Genomic DNA, 22,664 nt, shown 5'->3' with positions numbered 1-22,664 from the left:
TTCATATAATCTTACAGTCTCTCAAAAATGCACTTGCTGGCCAGGAGAGGGTAAGTCAACTGAATCCCATATGGCCAACTGTGTGGTTCAAGTCTCAGACCTGGCCACCTGAAAATTATGCCAGGTACAATTGAAATGATATGATAATCATGCCTAAAGTCCGGAAAGGAGACTGGAGAAGGAATTGTTCTATGGCCCTTCTCCTTGGAGGGGGGCAGGGGGGGCGTGGGTGAGTGGGGGCGGGGTAGTTAATTTCTCACTTTACCTCTCTCTCTTTCTCTGGTGAGTGCACATGTCCTGTAGCAAATAAATAGATAGCACTTGCTTATTAACTAGATTTTAAAATTTATTTGCTTATTATACTTACCTGATAAGGGAGATACCTTGATCACGAAGGTGGTATTCCCAAGGTGAGGCTTATCCATTGCACTCCAGATGTGCTGGCCCCTGCAATTTCCCCAAATAGGGGAAACTTGGCTGGATAATTTTGGGAGTGGGGACTGCATTCGTGCTTTTTGCTGGAAGAAAAAGAATTATTTGATTACATAATAATGTGTCAGAAGGGTATAAATAAGGGAGATACCTTGATCACGAAGGTGGTATTCCCAAGGTGAGGCTTATCCATTGCACTCCAGATGTGCTGGCCCCTGCAATTTCCCCAAATAGGGGAAACTTGGCTGGATAATTTTGGGAGTGGGGACTGCATTCGTGCTTTTTGCTGGAAGAAAAAGAATTATTTGATTACATAATAATGTGTCAGAAGAGTATAAAAGCCCAAGATGAAAATGAAGTATCTTTTTTTTCCTTTTTTTTTTAAGAGGTTTTTGCTATAAGGTGTGTGTGCTCGCCAGACAGACAGAGAGAGAGAGACAGAGAGACAGAAAGCAAGAAATCACCCCCCAGGGGGGATGGCCACACCACAATCCCTTCTCCTCCATTCTTCTCTTGGGATCTTGGGCATGCACGCACACACGCCCGGCGTGAGTTTTAAGCCACTGGGTCCGGGACACGAACCGCGGTCAACTACATGGGAGTCCAGTGACATAGCCATTACACTAACTGCTGGGCCCACATTTTCAAAGCATTATTTGCTGAGTCTCTTTTCTGGAGTCAGCCAGGGCTACATGCCCACCTGAGTATCTGGATAGTCTCCCAGCCTCAGTCAGGTGTCTGCGTAATTCAGTTCCTTGTGATTATGGAGCTAAGATCTCCATTTTCTTGCTGGATGTTTGCTTGGGGTCCTTCTCAGTTCTTAGAAGCCTCCCTCAGGTCCCAGACACAGGCAGGACTTCCTTACAGTGCAGTAGCATAATTTTTCAGTTCTAGCAGAGGAGCATCACTCTAGGATGCTACTGTAAGCCTCCAGCATCATAATGTACCAAAGAAAAGACTTTCTCACTGTGTTCACAAATTTTATCCACACTCAGGATGTACACCACAGGACAGGAATCATCTTAGAAATCTGTCCACCACATTTAGGAACCAACTATGCTTTGCTAAATATTTTAGCAAATAAAAATATAAGGCGGAGGGCTGGCAAGTGGTGTCATGGTTAAGAGCATTGGACTCCCACATGGTCAACCACGGTTTGAGTCCTGGACCTGGTGGCTTGTTTTCTCAATTTCTCTCTCTGGCACTTGAACTGTATCCCTGTGGTCAAATTAAAAATAAGCAAACACATAAATAAAGTTAAATTTTTAATAACTCATAAAAATATATAAGGTAGGGACCAGCAGATGGCTAAATGGTCACATTGATGGGCTCCCACATAGTCTACCAGGTTTGAGTCTCGGACCTGGAGACTTAAAACTCAGGATAGGTGTGTGTGCCCTCAAAATCTCTAGAAGAGAATGGAGGAGAAAGGATTGAGGTGTGGCCATCTCCAATGGGAGGGGGTATTTATTTCTCACTTTCTGCCTCTCTGTCTCTCTGGTGAGCACACATGCCCTATAGCAAAAACTTCAAACCTATATATATATATATATCAGATCAAAATTCTTAAATTATTAAAATTATTAATATAGTATCAGTTGCCAGAGGCACTGAGAAAATAATCTATACAAATATTGACTAAAGGGTATTTGTTTATTAATCAGTAAACTAACACATATTTACTCAGTCTCTAAGTCCTGTCACTGTAGTCAAGCCCCTTGCCTGTAAAAGTTTGCATTGTGTTAAGAAAGATAAGCAGTAAGAAAGCAAATGTATGTGTCTAAAATGATGCAAGGTAGTAGTTCTCAACTTTATCTACCCATTAGAATAACATAGGAAGAAATAAATGAATAGACAGATATTGATAAATGCATTACATAGATGGATATCTATCTCTATCATCTATCTATCTACATCTATTTATCTATCTATCATCTATTTATGTTTCAAAGTCTAACTCTTACTGCACAGTCTTTTTATATAATTGATGGGACTTGGTCATTATTATTATTTTTGAAAGTTAACCTGTTTATTTTATTTACGTATCTTCTTGAGTGATTTTTGCTCTAGGGCATGCACTTTCACTGGAGAGACAGAGAGAGAGAAAAAGAGAAATCACTACCCAGGGGGACAGCCATACTGCAATCTCTTCATACTCCTCCCAGGCTTGAGTACTATTTTTGGGGGGAGGGAGGTTTTTGGCTTAGGATGTGTGTTCTCACCTAGAGAGTGGGACAGACAATGAGGGGAACACGAGAAATCACCCCCAGGGGAAACAGCCAAACCACAATCCCTTTTCCTCTATTCTCCTCCTGGGATTTTGGGCATGTATGCACATGCACCCAGTATGAATTTTAAGCTACCAGGTCCGGGACTCGAACTGGGGTAGGTCATGTGAGAGTGCAGTGCCTTAACTACTATGAGAGTAGTAAGTTAGAAAGGAAAAGAAACAGAGGGAGAAATAAGAAGAAAGAGAGAAAGAAACAGAGAGAGAGCACCCCCAAGAGGACCCTGAAGCTGTGACCCACTCTCAGTCTCAGTCAGCCTTGGATTACGTTTATATTGCACCAGCACACTCAGAGGCGTCCAAAACCAGAACCTTTCTATATGGGTCAGGTCAGCATTGCAGAATATTATAATTTAGTGCTATCCCATTGTCTGCACTCAATACTTGCCCCTACCCAGAGGTTTTTGCCTTAGGGCAAGTGTGCTCACCAGAGAGAGAGAGAGACAGAGACAGTGAGAAAAGATGGTCACTCTGCAATGCCTTCTCTTCCATTCTCCTCCCAGGATCCTACGCAATCACTGGCGTGATTTTCAAGCCACCGGGTCAGGAACTCGAACCATAGTCAGTCATGTGGGAGTCCAGTGATGTAACCTGCTTTGCCATCTGCTGACCTCAGCACCCAGTATTCTTTTTTTTTTTTTTTTTAGGTTTTCTTTTTCCTGAAACTCTTTTTAACTTAATTTAATTTACATTCATTTCCTAAGCATCTTCACAGCATACAAAGTGTGATTTCCCACACAGAATATACTGCATAGTGGCTTAATCATACATGTTATTGTCAAAAATTTTCCAATTCTAGTCTCTCTCTCTCTCTCTCTCTCTCTCTCTCAGAAGCACATGTGCCTTCTGGAAATTAAATAAAAAGAAAGAAATAGTAAGTCGTTGTTTTATACCATTAAGTTTGGAGTGGCTTTTTACACAATATAAATAACTGAAATGAAATGGCATTTACATAATTTGAAATATAGCCACATGTGAATGAATGAGATAGATCATTCATGTATCACTCAATAATAATTATTTCTCCATGGCTTAATAAATGCTTATCATCTAATCTATGCTCAGGTATATATATATATATATATATAAACCCTATTTCTGACCCTCTACCCTTCCCTACCCTCTTCTCACACTATCTCTGGTGTCTACTTGTCTTCCATTCCTTTTCCCCCCACATTGTATTGATCACACAACTTCTTAAATAATCTAACAACCTTCAATAACCAGTTCATCTGGTAATTTTAAAAAAAGCAGTTTTAACTTAAATCAAAGAAATCCCAAGAAACTTTGCTTAAAACTTAAAGTCAGGAAACACGTTGGGATTCTGTTCAAATGGTAGGTACATGAACCTATCAACATGTCAAGACAGGACACACATCCTTAAAACATGACAACAAAGCCTAGGAGCATCCAGTATTTTTAAAAAGAGCAGTTAGTAGCAGTAAAATTGAAGAGCAATGTTTAGAATTTTTATCAAAGAATACTTTCTGCTATATTTAATTTGGGCTTTGGAGAGGAAAAGATAGTCTCAGTTCTTAAGACTAACTCAAGTTTTGGCTTGAAAAACTAGAAGGATGAATTTTCTATTTATTGAGAAGGAAGGATTGCTACAAAAGCAAACATGTGGTAAGGATTTGAAGAAATCCATTGTATATCATTATTCTTTATCAGAGCCACATTTTTCTTCAAACACAGCAAATGTTTATTAAGAATTTATTAGAGATCTTGATACTTAGAAATGATTATGAGTAGGATGAAATGTAGTGATCATTACTTTTTATTTTTAGCTATCCTCAGCATTTCAAGCCCCTGTTATAGTAGATATACTACTCTCCCCTCCTTTTTTTTTTTTTTTTTTTTTTTTGGTCAATCTTTTAGAAGGAATTTTTCCCCCCATAGGGCCCATGTGCCCACCAGAGAGAGAAAGAGAGAGGGGAGGTATGAAATCACTCCTCCCCAGGGAGATGGCCACACCACAAATCCCTTCTCTGTTCTCTCCTTCTGGGATTTTGAGAACGCACACGCACATGCCTGACAGGAGTTTTTAGCCGCTGAGTCTGGAACTCAAATTGTGGTTGATAGTGTGGGAATCCAGTGCCTTAAACACTATGCCACTTGCTGACCCATAAAAGGAATTGTTTTAGTTTTATGTCTTAAGGTTGATATTTTTTTTTATCTTTTTACTTGCAACCGTCATTAATTCATTATTTTCCAACCTGAACTCATTGTGTCCACTACCTATAATAGACAGACTTTATGATTATGAAAGGTATAAGAGAAAGGAGAAAGACAGTAAGAGAGTAAAAAAACATAAATTGCCTCACAAAACATTAGCATGTATTTTGTGGAGGTGACACACATATATGCACAGGAGAAGAATGGAAATATACAGACAGTGATAACTTGCAGTAGTGTGAGGAGAACACAGACAAACCTTACAAAGAATTGGATTCACTGAATATATGTGTGTGAATTTTCTAACTTCTTGCACTTCTGTTGGATTATACTGGACTCTTCTAAACCTTATTTCATAAACTTTTAGTAAAACATTTCTTTTCCTTATTGATCTTTTTAAGTAAATAAAAAGTTTTTTTTTTTATGAGACCTCAAAATTTTTCATTAATTCCATTGTCATATTTGGTCTTGGGAGATAGTACCATAGACTCTGTATTTGTATTAAATTTATAAAATGTAAAGCACTGCATTACATGAGCAATTACAACAAAATTTTGAATTAAGCATACGATGAAACAAAAAAGCAGTCTCCACTCATTAAATAAAAATCTATTTCAGTAATAAATACAGTAGTTCAAGGAATGGTACCGAATTCCTTTACTAGAAGAGAAAAATCCATTTTTGCTCTAAAAATACCACATTCAGCAGTTTGGCAAACGAGCAACTTCCTGAATGGCAATACTCATGAAACACATCCCAACAAGTCACACTGTTCAATTTTTCTTAGTCGTTTTTGATTACTTTCTTCCTGTTAAGACTGTAAAACCACCTGATTAGAAGTAATTTCCAGGTATCAGCACTAAAGGAGAGAGACAGGACAGAACAATTTAGAACACAGTAACCTCAATTTCCCACACTCCATTTGTAAGATGTGACAACTTGTATAAAATGAAACTCTTTTTCTTTGCCAAAAGTTGCCTCTCCTCATACTTTTACTATTTCATTGAAATGATCTTACTCTTACAATTTCTAAACGTCAGGAACAGCTTGGAGTGTCACTTGCATTGTATTACACATAAAAACACATATACTAATGTACAATTTTAGTACATTATAAACAGATAATACACAAGAAAACTATTTAAACTATAAAAATCTAGACTTTTTTCTCACTTACATTGATATTCTAATTAAACTCTCATTTTCTTTCTTTATAACTTTAATAATATCCACTATCCATCCGTCCTTTGTTCTCTTTCCTTCCTTTCTCATTCTTTTTTCTTTCTTTATTTTTTGAGAGATTTTTGCTAAAGGGCAGGTGCACTTGCTGGAAATATAAAGACAGAGAAAGAAAAGGCAAGAAATCACACCCCCCCGCCTCCGAAAGGCAAGAAATCACACACACACACACCCTCCTCCGTGCGGGTTGGACACACTGCAATCCCTTCTCCATTTTCCGCTTAAGAATTTGAGCACGCACGCATACATGCACACAAGCCTCGTATGAGTTTCAAGCCACCGCGTCTGGGACTCCAATGGCTGTTGACCACGTGGAAATTCAGTGATTGGCCCACACTACGCCACCTGCTAGCTGTCCTGCCTACCTTCTTTCTTTCCCTTCACGTTTATCTTGATTTTAGAATTACAGTGTTATTCACCCTCTCGTTCGAATTACTTGAGTAAAAGCTAACAATCACACTAATTACTCTGATTGTATATGTGTTCAGCATTCTAAACCTGACAATTTACTTCTTATCTTCAAAGATCAGTTTTGATGCCATGAATAAGGAATCTTTAATGTTTTTCCCAATACAGCAATTCTTCTGGTATTTTTTTATGAAACTTTTGATTTGTTGTATATCTGTTGCACAAGACACTGAGTTCTCTTTTAGAATAGTTTTATACTTGGAAGAAAATTGGTGCTACTTAAATTTGTATAGAATAAAAAAAGTGTTTAAATATTTACTGTGAGCTAGAGATTTATACCAGGTTTAATTTTATCTCATTGTCTAACTGTTTACTGTATAGTTCCAGGGATCAAGATTAACTGTGGATGTAAACAGCTTTTCCTAATAGTGATCAAAATAAATACCTGCTTATGTCTATGTCCATTTAAACACATAAAGTATAATAAGTTCTATAAGAAACATTGTTTCATGTTATTTGAAAATAGTATTGTAGGACCAGCCAGGAATACTGGTGGTTAAGGTATGGGGTCCCCTGTGTAGTTCAGGTCTCGGCCCCCATGGCTTGAAAAACATGTCAGACACATGTTAAAGTGTCAAAATCCATAGTGAAGAACCAAGAAGAAGGGATCGTGGCATGTCCATCCCAACTGCGTGATGGTTTCTCATTTTTTTCTCTCTTTCATTTCTCTCTCTGGGTCTCCCTGGCAGTCACACATGCCCCATAGCAAAGACAAACAAAATGTTAGTGTGATGATAGATGATTTACCTTTTATTATCTATACATCATTTCAGATCATGATTAATTACTTCTATAAGACAATCACAAAAAAGTAAAAATAACAATATTTTTGTACTCTTTAAACAATAACCAAGAAAAAATAATAAATTAATTTTTTCTCTGCCACAAGAGTTCCCATTATGTGCCAGCTAAATCTCCGTTTACACCCACTTATGAGATGTAGATGATAAGCTATAAAACTCTATGGTAAAATATGCTAAAACATATCCAGTGGAAAGTCAGGCATTTATGAAATGGTTACTCCTATGTCCCAGATATCCAGGGCATTTCTACAATCCAAGAGTATAACCTGATAGACTAATGCCATGAAACCTTTCTAGAGCTCATTGGCATGGATTGTTTCTTACTTTGTATCCCTGATTTATTAAGTTATTGGTTAAAATAAGCAAGTGATGGCATATTTTGAGACTCTGACGCAGAGCAGTGGCACAGGGGTAAAATGCAACACTCTGCATGAACTTCTCACTTGAATGGTTGTGGATTTGCCTCTGAGGACCTCCTTGTATAGGCCAGGCACACACATGCCCATGACCCAGGGCTGGCTAAAGCTGGAGGTGGATTACAAAGTGGAGAATCTGCTCAGGGGCTGTTTCTCTGTCTCTTTTTCTCCCTCACGGGAGAATTAAACACATAACTTATTATTTTTTTATTTTTTAATATATTAAAGGGAAAAAAGGCAGAATAATATTGTCCCAGATATGTGCAGAACAGAATTGTCTTCTCTTAAATGTTTCAGCAAGGTTATGATGAGATTTAGCTCAGCTGTCAAAGTGAGTGTGGTGACAAATAAAACCGACAATAACTTCTAGACACTGGCTGGAAAGCACAATGGTCTGTGAATAATTTGGACAGCCTCGAGGTTAACATCTGTTAAAATTTCCTGAGAAGGGGCGATCTCTTCCTTTAGAAAACGAAATATGATTTTGAATTTGAGAATTTTTGAAAACTATATTGTTGTTTTTCAGAAGTGACTTTACAGTGCTAATAATTCTGGAGCATGAATAATGTTCAGTAAATGGAGGTGAAAACCTATCAGGAATTTGTTCATTGTGGTCCTCCAGATGACTAGTTTGTCAGTTGATGAGAACAATGACAGCAACTCCTACATTTTAGAAACCCTACGTCATAAAAATTTAGGACATTTATTCTCTCTTAACGTATGTTTTTGTTTTGCTATTTTGGTTATGAAGAGAGGGAAGAATGAACACAACTTTAAAAGATAATGCAATATTCTGGTGGAAAGTAATGGAGGTTTTGATAAAGAGAGGTCTGAAGTTATAAAGTTAAGAAAAGAGTCAATGACTTCTTTGGAATCAATGGAAGAATGAACACAACTTTAAAAGATAATGCAATATTCTGGTGGAAAGTAATGGAGGTTTTGATAAAGAGAGGTCTAAAGTTATAAATAAGAAAAGAGTCAATGACTTCTTGGGAATCAATCTTTCTCTTAAAAATATTACCAAATCATATTTATCTTATTTACTTTTGTTTATTTGCATTTCTTTAAACTGCTGATTTGAAAACAAGGCTGGCTATAAGAAGCTTATATCTCATTACCTTGTGAAAGAAATGACAGGAAGTGGGTTTCAGGAAAAAGAAAAACTTGCATGGAAGTCTTTTTGGAGACTTGTGTGGCAATCTTTTCAGGTTTTGCAAACTACTTAAAGTGACACAGAAGAGTATGTAATGTTTACTTTGATCCAAAAATACAATGACAACTTTTCACAACATGTGACCCAATTTGAAAATTTAGGTGTTACAGACTTTTTGACATCGTTGTTTATAATCTACATTAAATAAATTGTAATGGGAAAAACAAACAAGCAAAAACTTTGTAATTTGCCTGACTCATAAATTTCATAATATAGTATTAAAATGTTCTGATAGAAAAATTTTATATTTAAATTCTATGTAAAATTACTGCTATTATTAATACATTTATGGAACTACTAGGCAATTAGATCAATAAAAATAAATTTATTATGTCATTGCATCACAATACATTCAGACAAACTGATTAATGAATATATTTATAACATAATAATATTAAAGGAAATATTTTATTTGGAAAATGTATTCATTTTAAAATATAACAATTTACAAGGAGTAAACATATGAAAAGGTGTTCAGCATCATAACTTATTTGGTAATTGGAAATATTAAAATCCAAGATATACCAATTCAAACATGCCTGAATAGTAAATGAAAAAAATAATAACAAATACTATCAAGCATTAGGAATCACTAGAAATGTTATATGATAGTGGTGAGATTATAAATTACTATAACTGCTTTAAAAAGTCTTTGTTAATGTCTTTTAATGTGATCATAAACATATATTAAAACCCAGTGATTTCATTATTAGATATATCTTAAAGAAACACATACACATTTGCACCAAAAGACATAGCAATTAACATTTGCAGATCTATAAATAATTGCCAAATCTGGAAACAACCTTAACTATCTTCTAATGAGTTATCTTCAACAGTTGAGTTAATCTTTTAAAATGACATGAGTAAAATAAAATTTTATAATATATTGAACATATGCCACTTTTACACAAGACATCTGGGTGAATATCACAGAAATACACAAAGAAATATCCCTTATAATTTCATTTATATAAACTGTTGGGCAAAACTAATAGATGGTAATAAAAGTCATAATGGGAGTTTTCTTTGGCCATTAGGTAGACGGTGACTAGAACGTGGCTTGAGGGACTCTGGAGTGTTACAGTGCTTAATTTTCTTATCTAGTTGTATTTTTCCATATGTCTTCACTATAAAAAAGATATTGTCACATATATATCATTTATGACTTCTTTTTTATACCAGTGACACTAGAATAATAATATTTGTTTGTTTAAAGTACAATAACGATAGATACAATGTAAAGAATAAAACTCAAGAGAGGACTCTGAACCTTAGACAGAGGTTAGAACTCCTGAGCACATAGAAGAAATTGAAATCCTAAAAGAGAATGTGATTCTCAGAGACAATATGGAGAATGAAGAAACAAAATGCAGAGCTCTGAGGAAAATCAGTATTCAAAGAGCAGAAGTTAAAGCATCAAGGAAACCAAAAATGACTGGTCATATTTAAGAAATACGTAATATTTTATTTTAAAGAGAGAGATTTCTGCTATAGGGCACATACACTCATCAGAGAGACAGAAAGAGGTAGTGAGAAATTATCCCCGAGAGAGAGAGAAGGCCTTGTTTTTATCCCTTCTCCTCCATTCTCCTCTGGAGATTTTGGGCACACATACACACGCACCTGGTGTGAGTTTTAAGCCACCGGCTCTGGGATGTGAACTGTGGTGGTTCATTTGAGAGACTAGTGCCTTAACCACTATGCCACGTACTGGCCATAAATTTAGTAATTTGATATATATATAAACCAAAGGAAGGGAGTTACTATAAGCATTAATGTGCAAAGATGTACAATTATTTAAAGAATTAACAGGCTTACCCCAAAGTGCAGCAGTTAAATGCTATGTATGGAGAGCCAGATTTTACATGGTTGGTCATAGTTGGAGTCCTGGTCCCAGAAGCTTGAAAAACAAACTGACCATGTGCACCTACATGGCGGAAATCTAGAAATCCAGATAAGAAGTAGAAATGGAGAAAAAAGGATTGCAGCAGGACCACACCTTACTGAGGGGTGCTTTCTCTGTCTTGAGCATGCATACATCCTTTTCTATAAGTATATAAACTAACTTTTGAATCTACAAGTAGCTCGCTATTGACCATCAGGAGTCATGTCATTGTAGGTGTATTAGTGAAATCCTATTGCAATTTGATTGGAGAAAGTAGAGCCAGTAACTATAAGCAAATTATTCATGATTGTCCACAGAGGGTACAGTACATTTCTAAAAAGAGGTGTGTCTTCAATAAACAAATAACTTTTTTGCTGGTTATGCAATATTGAGCAACTCAGTCTCTCTGAGGTTTTTAAATCCTTATAAACCAAACAGCATAGCAAAACCTAAATAAAGTCGTGAAGTGTTTTGAAAGGAACTTGTAATTCTATAAAACACTTGCAAATGCCACAAATATGCTGCCTTAGTAAAAGAGCATGTGGTCAGCAGGTGGCATAATGGTTAAAATGCTGAACTACCACATGACTGATCATGGTTCAAGTCCTGGACCAGGCAACTTAAAACTCACACCAGGCACGTATGCCTGTGTGCAGCAAATACCAAGAGGAGAATGGAGGAGAAGGCACAGTGGCATGACCATCCCCCCTGGGAAATGATTTCTCACGTTCTGTCTCTCTATCTCTCTGATGAATGCAAACACCCTATAGCAAAAATTTCTTAAAAATAGAACATGGATAGAACTATTTCATCTTATGGGACCTTTCCAGGCCTAAGACCAAACATGAAAATATGTATGTATTTGAATTGTATGTGAATTCCATTCATATCTTTTATTCTTTTACTATTTACATGTAGCATTTGTAGTAAATTTACCTCATATTTTTAAATGGTAGATTAATATCACTGTAGCATAGTCACAGACAAGGAGTAGTGAATTTCAAATTATGTTAAGAGATCAAGGAAATTAAAAATGAAATATGCCATTATTATAAATAACTTTCCTGAGAAAACCTAAGCTGTTACTCTATAAGAAGTATTATGACCTAAAGTAACATAGATGTGATATTCCACGTGTCAATAATCTGCTTTATAATTTCACTCCCATGCTTTACAATAAAATAATAAACTGCATAACATAAATATTTTACTTTTGCATTTTTTCCATAAGAAACTATAATCATTAACACAAATCCTATTGATTTTTTCCTTTAATGACATTTTTAATTTAAGTTGAATTTGTGATAAAAGATATTTTTTTCTTGTTGCTTCTATGTAAGAGATGATATAATCCTGGAAATGGAATGTTCCAGACCTATAAAATTTCTATTCTTACCCAGTAGTCCAGTTACTACAAATTCTGCTTCCTTCTACTATTTTTTAGTTCTCTATAACGGTGACGAATTTGAGGTGACTGAAGCAACCAAGTATAACTGAACCCAAATGTAATAGATTTTATCATATACCTAAGAAAAATCCAGGAGCCTACATTAATTTAAATATCAAATTTCTTTTTATTGAACATTAGCATTTTATCTTTGTAATATATTCAACTAGTCATTTTAAATAAATGAGACTGGATGAAAATGTGCTTCTTTCCTCTCATTAAAGACATCATGATGAATTGATAAATGTTGACATGGTCGTAAAATGACTAACTTTATCTCTCTGCAATGATATTACCAGTTCAGTTCTACTGATAACTTTGGTGCATATGTATTTTAAAGTCTCTTTCCAACTGATTTATAGCTGGAGAGTACTGCTCATCGGAGCGCATTAGATCCCTTAGAGCAGGTCCTTATATACACGTACTCTCCCGCATCTGGGGAGCCAGATGCCCTTGATGATTATGCTTTTCCTGGTTACTTTGGAAATGCCCTTAGGTATCATCAGTAAGCCCTTCACACCGAGATCTCAGTTACAGTTAGACAATCTGACAGCACTAGCAGCAGCCTGCAAAGAGGAATAAAAGCCGAGTACAAAATCATGTTTTTTCACAGCTGGTAGTCGCGGTGTCAATAAATATCACACTGCTAGATTTAAAACTTAAAATAGTTATGGCATGGCACATGCACATGGTAGTATTTGGAACCTTTCAGCTGTGGGGACCATGTCTCTGGCCTGTAATGTTTTTTCTCGTATCATCAAAATGGTTTAAACAGATCTTCATTTTTAAATACACATATGAGTGTGTGTATATATATGCACGCATACACATTTATATACACACACATATATATATATATTTTTATATATTTTTAATTGCTTATAATTTAATATGTTTTTTGTAAGAGATAACCCTAAGGAAGACATCACTTACTGATGTAAGCATATAAAAGCAAGGTAAGATATTGGTGCATGAGCTTCTACTGATAATCAAATTGAACTATTTTTTTTTGAAGAGATTTTTGCTATAGGGCACATGTGCTCAATGGAGAGACAGAGAGACACAGAGAGACAGAAAGCAAGAAATCATCCCCTGGAAAGGATGATCACAACGCAATCTCTTCTCGATTCTCCTTTCAGAATTTTGGCCATGCACACACAAACAGCTCACATGAGTTTTAAGCCACCAGATCTGGGACTTGAACTGTGGTTGACTACATGGGAGTCCAGTAGTGAAAATTTTACCCCATGAACTGGTCCTCAAAATGAACTATTTTGATTAAAAGTAGAGTTTCCTTATAAAGTAAGATTCCTCATTATTTTTTCTGGTACATCTCTAACCCAGCATAATGGTTGTTCAAATAATACCACTGGTTAAAATTTGTTTTAGAAAGGTGAAGTTTAGCCAGCAGGTGGAGTGGAAGTTAAGGCAGTTGTGTTTCAAATGGATAACTGTGCCATGTGAGTCCCTGGCCCTGCAGCTTGAAAAACACATTGGGCATGTATGCATGCATGCCCAAAATCCTATGAGGAGAGACTGCAGCATAGCAATTTCTTCTCTTTTAATTTCTCACTTTCCCTGTCTCTCTGTATATCTTTACCCAGCAAGCTCTGCACCCTGTAGAAAACAAAACAAAACAAAGTGAAAATATTTGCATGAGTATCTTTCCTTACTAAAGTTCATATGTTTAAGTAGTAGTCAGAAGTACCTCATAATGTGACTGTGTTAGAGAGTTTTTGAAGAAATAATTTAGTTAAAATGTGGTCATTAGAGTGGGTCTTAATTCAATATGATTGGTGTCCTTAGAGAAAGATTAAATTTGGAAACTAAACACATCTGTTGGACAGATGATGTGAAGACAGGGTAAAATGGCCATCCATAAGAAGGAAAAAAACACTTGGAACAGCTCATTCCCTCATGATCCTTGGAAACCAGAAAACTCTGTCTACAACTTGATCTGGAAATTTTAGCCTCCAGAACTGTGAGAAAATAAAGTTTTGTTGCCTAAGCTACCAAGTCTCTTTTTTTTTTTCTTTTTATTAATTTATTTTTTAAAGGATTTTGCTATAGGGTTCGTGCGCTCACCAGAAAGACAGAGAGAGACAGAGAGACAGAAAGGGAGATAGCCCCCCAGGGGGAATGGCCACGCTGCAATCCCTTCTTCTCCTCCATTCTCCTCTCAGGATCTTGGGCTTGCATGCACATGCGCCTGGCGTGAGTTTAAGTCACTAGATCCGGGAGTCAAACCATGGTCGCCTGCATGGGAGTCCACCAACATAGCTACTAGGCCAACTGCTGGTTCCAGCCACCCAGTCTCTGCTACTGTGTTACAACAGCCCTAGCAACTAACCAAGCATAAATTACAGTGATACATAATGTGTAGACCTTTGAGCAAGATATTTACTGAAAGGATATTGGACTTATAATTTAAAACTCAAGTCTTAACATATAAATTCTTGACAATTAAAATAATAAAAAGTGAAAACTATAAAATAAATTCTATATCCATTCTGGAAAATAGAAAAGGTCATTATAGATAGTATAGCACTATTCAGAAAATTCCCTGATACATAATTCAAGAGCGATTAATCTACTGAAAGGCCAACCTATACAATATTTTTGACTAATGGGAATGTCTATCGGATAAGATCAGAAATGAACATCCAGGAGAACTGAGCTAATGTCTAAGTGGAAATCACCGAGGTTCAATGTAAATGTGAGGCTCGTGGCAGCTCATGATGTTAGGATGAGGATGTGCAATTTTATAAAATTGCACTTTACTTTTTAAAACAGACTTAATGAAGAATGATTTACATACCATAACATTCACCTGATATTAGGATAAGTATATTTTAAACATAAATACACTTAATAGTTGGACAACCATGTAACCAAAGTTTAGAATGAAAAAAACTCTCACAAAGAACTAAGTTTAATTTGACAAATAATTTTGGAAGGTTTAACGGGTATTAGAATGCGGAGGATCAGACTGAGCATTTGTTCTCATGGGCTGCTTATGCACCTTAGCTACTTTATACTAAAAATTCAAAACATTGCAGCATCAATTTTATTGATATTTTTTCCTACTTTTTTCCAGACTGCATATGTGTTCACTGGAAAGGGATGGGGGAGGGAGAGTGAGAAAGCACTCCCCATGGGAATGGTCATGCTGTAATCTCTTCTCCTCCATTTCTTCCTCCTGTTGGTATTTTGGGCACACTCACACACACACACACACACACACACACACACACAGGTGTGCCTGCCAGTGTGTTTTTCAAGCCACCGGGATCACAGACTTAAACCCGTTGTCTACCATTTGGGATCCAGCCACTTTAACTAATGATCATGCCTCCTCAGGGTGGCTCAGTTCATGGATATGCATATATCAGCTGGGCTTGCTATTGGAAGTATTTAGATTAATTAAGTTTATTAGCAAATAAATTAAATGGGGGGAAAAGGCATAGAAAGCAGCCATGGATATCAGAGACTGTGGGAGAAGGGTGAGACACAGCAGAGGGTGAGAGATAGGGAATCAAGGATGGGCAAAAAAGTAAAATACACAGGAAACAATAAATGGGAAATTACTTGTTGACAATAACACATGTATTGATATGCTTGATTGTGCCAATATACAGTGTATTCTGGATGGAAAATCTCATTTTGTTTGCTGTAATAATGTATAGTGAATGAATGTAAATAAATAAATTTAAATAAAATTAAAAAAACATTTTTCTAGAGACCATATATACTCTTTGGAGAGAGAGTAGAGAGAAAGAGAGAGAGAGAGAAAGTGAGAAATTACCCTCCATTGGGATGGTCAAGTTGCCATCCCTTCTCCATTTCTCCTTTGGGATTCTGGGCATGGAAATGCGCCTGGTGTGTTTTTCAAATCACTGGGTCCCAGACTCAAACTGTACAGCTGGCCATGTAGGGTCCAGCTACCTTAAGCACAATGACACTAGCTGTACCTCCACTTTTAACTAATAGAATTATATATCTTTTAGTTTGAATTATAAAATTTCTTTCACGTGAATGTTCGAGGGAGCTACGAGGATTTTTAATCATGTGGCATTGCCTTCAGAGATAGCATACATGCCACAGTTTACTCAGAGCTCACTATTTTCCTGGACAGAGTCATCGTTCTCAGATTTTGAATTCTCCAGAGGGAACTATTATACCCAGTTTATCAACAAATCTTCGGTGTTCAAAATAGAGTCTTGTTAAAAATAAACATTTAAGAAACAAAGCAGACTAAATGAAAGATAAAGAATCCCTTAAGTGAACTCTCAATTTCTTAAAATTCCCATAATGTGGGCCTTACATAATTTCCTCTTTATTTTATAGGTATAGGCTTCAAATTTATACTCCGTATGGATTCCAGGACATTTCAAACATTTAAGTAGTCTAGAGTATCTGGCTGAAGCAAGTAAAAATCTTTTTGAAAGGATATATACCTGATCCAGAATGAAGACTTATATAATGGTGGAAAATATGAACTCACTTACAAAACAATTACAAGAAGGGACCAGCAGTTAGCATAATGGCTATGTAGCTGAACTCCCATGTAGTCAACCGTGGTTCGAGTCCCAAACCCAGTGGCTTAAACTCATGCCGGGTGTGTGTGCATGCATGCTCAAGATCCCAAGAGGATAATGGAGGAGAAGGGATTGCAGGGTCGCCATCCCCCCAGGGGGTGATTTCTTGCTGTCTATCTCTCTCTCTTTCTGGTGAGCACACACACCCTAAAGCAAAAACCTCTCCAAAAAAAAAAAAAAATCAAATACAAGGATAAAAGCACCTTAAATGCCAGTCAAATGCAATACCAAATCATAGAACTTTAGTCCTCCAGGTTTTTTATAGCAAAAGAAAGAAAATGTAATTTAAATATTTTTAAAGATATAATATGACGAATAAAAATAGGATCTGTTTTGAATACTTCCTTGTCACAAGAAATTATGATTGTTTAAAGACTATCCTTAAATAATAAATCGAAGCAGCACAATCGAGTACTGTTAAGGAAAGGAAAAACATCTTAGGACTGGCAGTGATATGATGGTTGGGGCACTGGACTCCTACATGGCAGAACATGGTACGAGTCCCATACCTGGTGACTTGCTTTCTCACTTTCTCTCCTTCTCTCTCTCTCTATATATATATTTTGCTCATCAAATTTTTAAAAGTAATAATAATTAATAAAATTATTACTTAAAAAAAGGAAAAAATCTTTCACTGGAAAGTGTAGGTTGAATAATAACCTTAAACAAGATGGCCCACCTTGATGTCTTTTTTTTTTTTTGGAGAGATTTTCACTGTAGGGCGCGTGCGCTCGCCAGACAGACAGAGAGAGACATAGAGACAGAAAGCGAGAAATCACCCCCCGGGAGGATGGCCATGCCGCAATCCCTTCTCCTCCATTCTCCTCTCGGGATCTTGGGCATGCACGCACACGCACCCGGCATGAGTTTTAAGCCACCGGGTCCGGGACACGAACCGTGGTCGACTATGTGGGAATCCAGCGACATAGCCATTACACTAACTGCTGGTTCCCGACACACCTTGATGTTTATGTTATTTTATTTTATATTTATATTATATCCCACAAAATAATGGTATTTCTATGTAAAAGGCGGGCTTACTTATATTGCTCACATTGTTAAAATAACAAATGTACTTGTAGCTCATAGTCAGGAAAGAAAAGATCAAAAAACGCATTTGAGTGAAGGGTGAACCTTTGTCTTTGTAAACTTTACTCTGGGATTTTGATGTAATGTGACTTCAGCTTGTGGAATGTGGTATATAGTGAGCATTACTAACTTATATAACACACACACAAAAAGGAATAATACCTATGGTAAAGGAGAGAGATGAAGTCAAAGGGAGGTTATGTTTTACGTAAAATAGTGAAAGTTAAGAACAGATCAATATTCTCAAGTGAGCTGTGAAGAACATTCTGGACAAGTTTATGTTTGTTGGAGAATTTTTAAGTGCAATACAGACTATGATATATTCCTCACTACATCCTTCACCAAGTTGTTAAATTGTAGTACTCCAGTATAATGACATATGTGAAATACTCAAATTTGATGGAGCAGTCTAATTTTTAAGTCAAGTTTCATATTAGTCAAAACAGTAAGGTCATGAGGTCAAGGGTAATAGGTAACATAAGTATTACAGAACAACCACAAATCAGAAGCTGGATAAAAATGAACAAGTAGACAGGAAAAAAAAACTAAAATAAAAATAAAATTACAAGAGAAAGTACATTATAATAGCCTTAGTAAATATAAATATATGTACACACACATATGTATATCTGAAAAAGCAATGTAAAGTTAATATAAAGTGTTTGTAAGATAAATATAAAAATATAATAGAGTAAATGTAATACACACACAGATGTATACCTTGAAATATTAATTTTTTTATTTTTGTACTCTGTACATTATTTTGTTTTATTTCTTAATGATAGTTAAAGTTATTCAGCTCTTTCAAGTGAAATTTGGATCATATATAGTAGAAATCCAAAACAAAAAGTCAAGTCTATGTGGTTTTTGACTTCCAAAGCATATGTTTGGGGACTCCTAAAGAATAAAGAACTGGGACCAGCAGTTAGCATAATGGCTATGTCCCTGGACTCCCACGTATTAGACCACAGTTCACGTCCCGGACCTGGTGGCTTAAAACTCACACCAGGCGTGTGTGCGTGCGTGCCCAAGATCCCGAGAGGAGAATGGAGGAGAAGGGATTGTGGCGTGCCCATCCCCCCTGAGGGGTGATTTCTCTCTTCCTGTCTCTCTCTCTGTCTGGCTGGCTGGCTGGCGAGCGCACGCGCCCTATAGCAAAAAACCTCTCCAAAAAAAAAAAAAAGAATAAAGAGACTTAAATTCTAAGTTTTTGATAGGTAAGTGCTGGGTTTACTTGAATCATACTGGCATTCGAGGTAGGAGAAAACTTGAAAAGTTATCAGTAGGACCTGGACAGACATACTATGTAGAATTCATGCATTGACAATGGATTAGAAAGATAAGCAAGAATGACTCAGACCAGTTAATCCCCAGTAAAATTAAATGAGACACAGTAGGGTAGAAAGAGAGAGTGGGGATAATATTGGCTGAGCAAATACAGTTTGATCATAAGGTAAGGTAATCTACAGACAAAATTCAAGTATATACCTTACAGGCTTATAAAGCTGATATGACATAATATTTGTGCATTGAACAAAACCTCATTCTCACAAAGGGCTAAAATATGTATTAGAAGGTCTCATTTTACACATTACTGATATTATATGTTCCCTTAATAAAACATTTTGAAAATTGAAAAGCACATGAGTAAAGCCTTTGCTAAAGATCCTTCTGAACTACTGCTCAGGACTTTCACATTATGTATCACATATTTTTATGATGGTTGATTAACACAGCAGTCCTCTTTAACCAGCAAAAACTTAAAAAATTTAAAATTGAATTAAATTTTAAACATTGAATAAATCAATAATAAAAATACACTTAATATAAAATTGAGTAACCAGTATGACCAGTAAAAATAGACCAGAAGTTTGAGAACAATTACTGATTTAGATGTTAGAGAAAAACAGTAAAAATAGACCAGAAGTTTGAGAACAACTACTGATTTAGATGTTAGAGAAAAAAAACAAAGCTGTATCAATTTGTCATGATACAGATATTACAGGGACAGACTGTTCTCAAGTCTTCATAATTGAGAGTCTCAGCCTGACCAAGCTTTATCAGAGGCAAGTGAAAGTCCGGAAGATGCAGTGTTTGTCAGAACAGTTCTCTTGTGGGCCTAAAGTGCATGAGTAGAAAAATACACTGTTACACTGTGGCATTTCCTGAGACAATGATGAGTAAAACCAGATCAAAAGCAGAGTTGTCAAACAAAGACAAAGCAGTTTGGTTAAAATAAGCCATTTTATCCAAAGTATTTTGACAAAAATGGGAGGATGTGAATATTGAACATTTTATAGTTTCTCTGTTAATCATGGTATATTTTTAATTTTTAATGAAATAGTTCTCTAAGAATAGATTATAAAGAATATAAACAGACCTTAGTTTTACTAAATACATTTTTTTTGAAGAGGTTTTTGCAATAGGGCGCGTGCGCTCGCCAGACAGACAGAGAGAGAGACAGAGAGAGACAGAGAGACAGAAAGCGAGAAATCACCCCCCCAGGGGGGATGGCCACGCCGCAATCCCTTCTCCTCCATTCTCCTCTCGGGATCTTGGGCTCGCACGCACACGCGATCGGCGTGAGTTTAAGCCACCAGGTCTGGGACTCGAACCAAGGTCGACTACGTGGGAATACAGGGACATAGCCATTACACTAACTGCTGGTCCCACTAAATACAATTTTTATCTAGCATAAAAATGTTAATGCTTATGTAGGACATAGAAAATACTTTTGACACTATAGCAATGGAACTATCGATTGGCTACTAACAAAACATATACATTTTAAACTTTTGTGCACCAAAATAAACTCATATTTAAATTCCATTTATTCATGAACTTTTTGAAGTCCCCTTGTTTATAGAGCACTATATATATGTATACATATTATATATATATATAAATAATTTATATTTCATGTCACAAAATAAATGGAAAATATAGTTTGCTTTCATGATAATTATTCAAAATTATTTAAAAATAAGAAATATAATAAAGTGATATTGTGTTTTAATCTCCAATCACTGAAGGAGTAGAACACTATTTATTTATAAATACCACTTTTCAGAATCAACTTAAGAATATTTGGAATAAATTGTATTTTTCAGAGGAAAATAATGGAGTTCTCACATACCGACTTCTCACCTATGTATTGAAATAAAAGTTTTTAGGCTCTCCTAGCCAGTGTCATTGTGATCATAATTAGTTTTGGCCTTTCCATGGTCATACCTCCATAAAAGAGCACATGTAGGATGTCTTCACATCGAGCAAACCATTTAATTTTGGAAACACTCCCAAGAAAAAAAAAAAAGAGAGAGCCACTTTTCAGAATCAACTTAAGAATATTTGGAATAAATTGTATTTTTCAGAGGAAAATAATGGAGTTCTCACATACCGACTTCTCACCTATGTATTGAAATAAAAGTTTTTAGGCTCTCCTAGCCAGTGTCATTGTGATCATAATTAGTTTTGGCCTTTCCATGGTCATACCTCCATAAAAGAGCACATGTAGGATGTCTTCACATTGAGCAAACCATTTAATTTTGGAAACACTCCCAAGGAAAAAAAAAAAAGAGAGATAGAAAGAGATTTCTACCCTAAGCCACAGTTTTACAAACAGAGAGTTTAAAGGACTTCCCAAAGTAAAACAGAACATTTATGAGACAAAAGAGAGTTCAGTACTTCATTACATTGTTAAAATATAAAAATTTTATTGTAGAACTGCAAGGTCTATGAAATTTTAAAAGTCAGATGGGTCAATTAGAATAAAGGTATTATTGTCAAAAATGTCTGAGTGAGACCACCAAGTGGCGTGTTGGATAAGGCACTGGACACCCACATGGCCAACCGCAGTTAGAGCCCTTCACCTGGGGCTTGTTTCCTACTTTCCCCCTCCTTCTCTGTCTGTCTTTCTCTGGTGAGTGCATGTGTTCAGTAGCAAATTAAATGATAATAATAAATAAAATTTTAAAAGTAATTATTTACAAAAATCTGAGGTTCAGTAGAGAGGTCATTGGGAGCATATGAAAAAATAAAAGTTGTGCAGTTGCAGTCATCTTGGAAACATTACAGTTTACTTAATTTATTTAAATGCTTAGTAGAAGTCAGTATTGGCATAATTGACCCTAATTAAAGTATGTTATCTTTAAACTCTGTATAGAATTTGTTAAACATATATTTTTTCAGTATTTAGAAGTTACTGAATTTATAATTCACCAAATGTTTAAAAAATAATGAGCTACAATTAATATTTCTCTTATAGAAAAGCCTAAAAAAATCTTGTATGGAAAATGTATTTCAACTAATATTTATCTATTTTTTCAATCACTTGAAAACAGTAAGAAGACAAACATATATTTAGTGCAAATTATGTTCCAGACAGTGGGTTAAGCATGTTGTTGCCTTGGGTCATTTAGTCATTTACAATCTTGTAATTTTATTATTGATCTGTTCAGTTGCCTGCTAACTTAAGTAATCAGCATCCCCAGAATCACAGAGATCCCACTGAGATGCTGAGCCGACTCTAAGTAATTTCTTCATATCTAACAACTTCATTATACTGTCATTCTCAGGATTTGTAAATGTATATACATATATATATGTGTAT

General features: G+C 35.8%; 1 non-coding gene and 1 pseudogene across 1 annotated transcript; both read left to right on the top strand.

The window, feature by feature from the left end:
* The first annotated feature begins 359 nt into the window (after positions 1–359).
* On the top strand, positions 360–520 carry LOC114009445 (U1 spliceosomal RNA). Its single transcript, XR_003550855.1, has one exon. It is a non-coding gene; the product is annotated as a U1 spliceosomal RNA (small nuclear RNA).
* A 46-nt stretch (positions 521–566) lies between these two features.
* On the top strand, positions 567–720 carry LOC114009446 (uncharacterized; annotated as a pseudogene).
* The last annotated feature ends 21,944 nt before the right edge of the window (positions 721–22,664 follow it).

The sequence above is a fragment of the Tupaia chinensis genome, unplaced genomic scaffold, assembly GCF_000334495.1.
Source record: "Tupaia chinensis unplaced genomic scaffold, TupChi_1.0 Scaffold000536_1, whole genome shotgun sequence".
NCBI classification, from domain to species: domain Eukaryota; kingdom Metazoa; phylum Chordata; class Mammalia; order Scandentia; family Tupaiidae; genus Tupaia; species Tupaia belangeri.
Note: the sequence above shows the minus strand (reverse complement) of the source record. Positions and strands in the feature narration are given on the sequence as shown.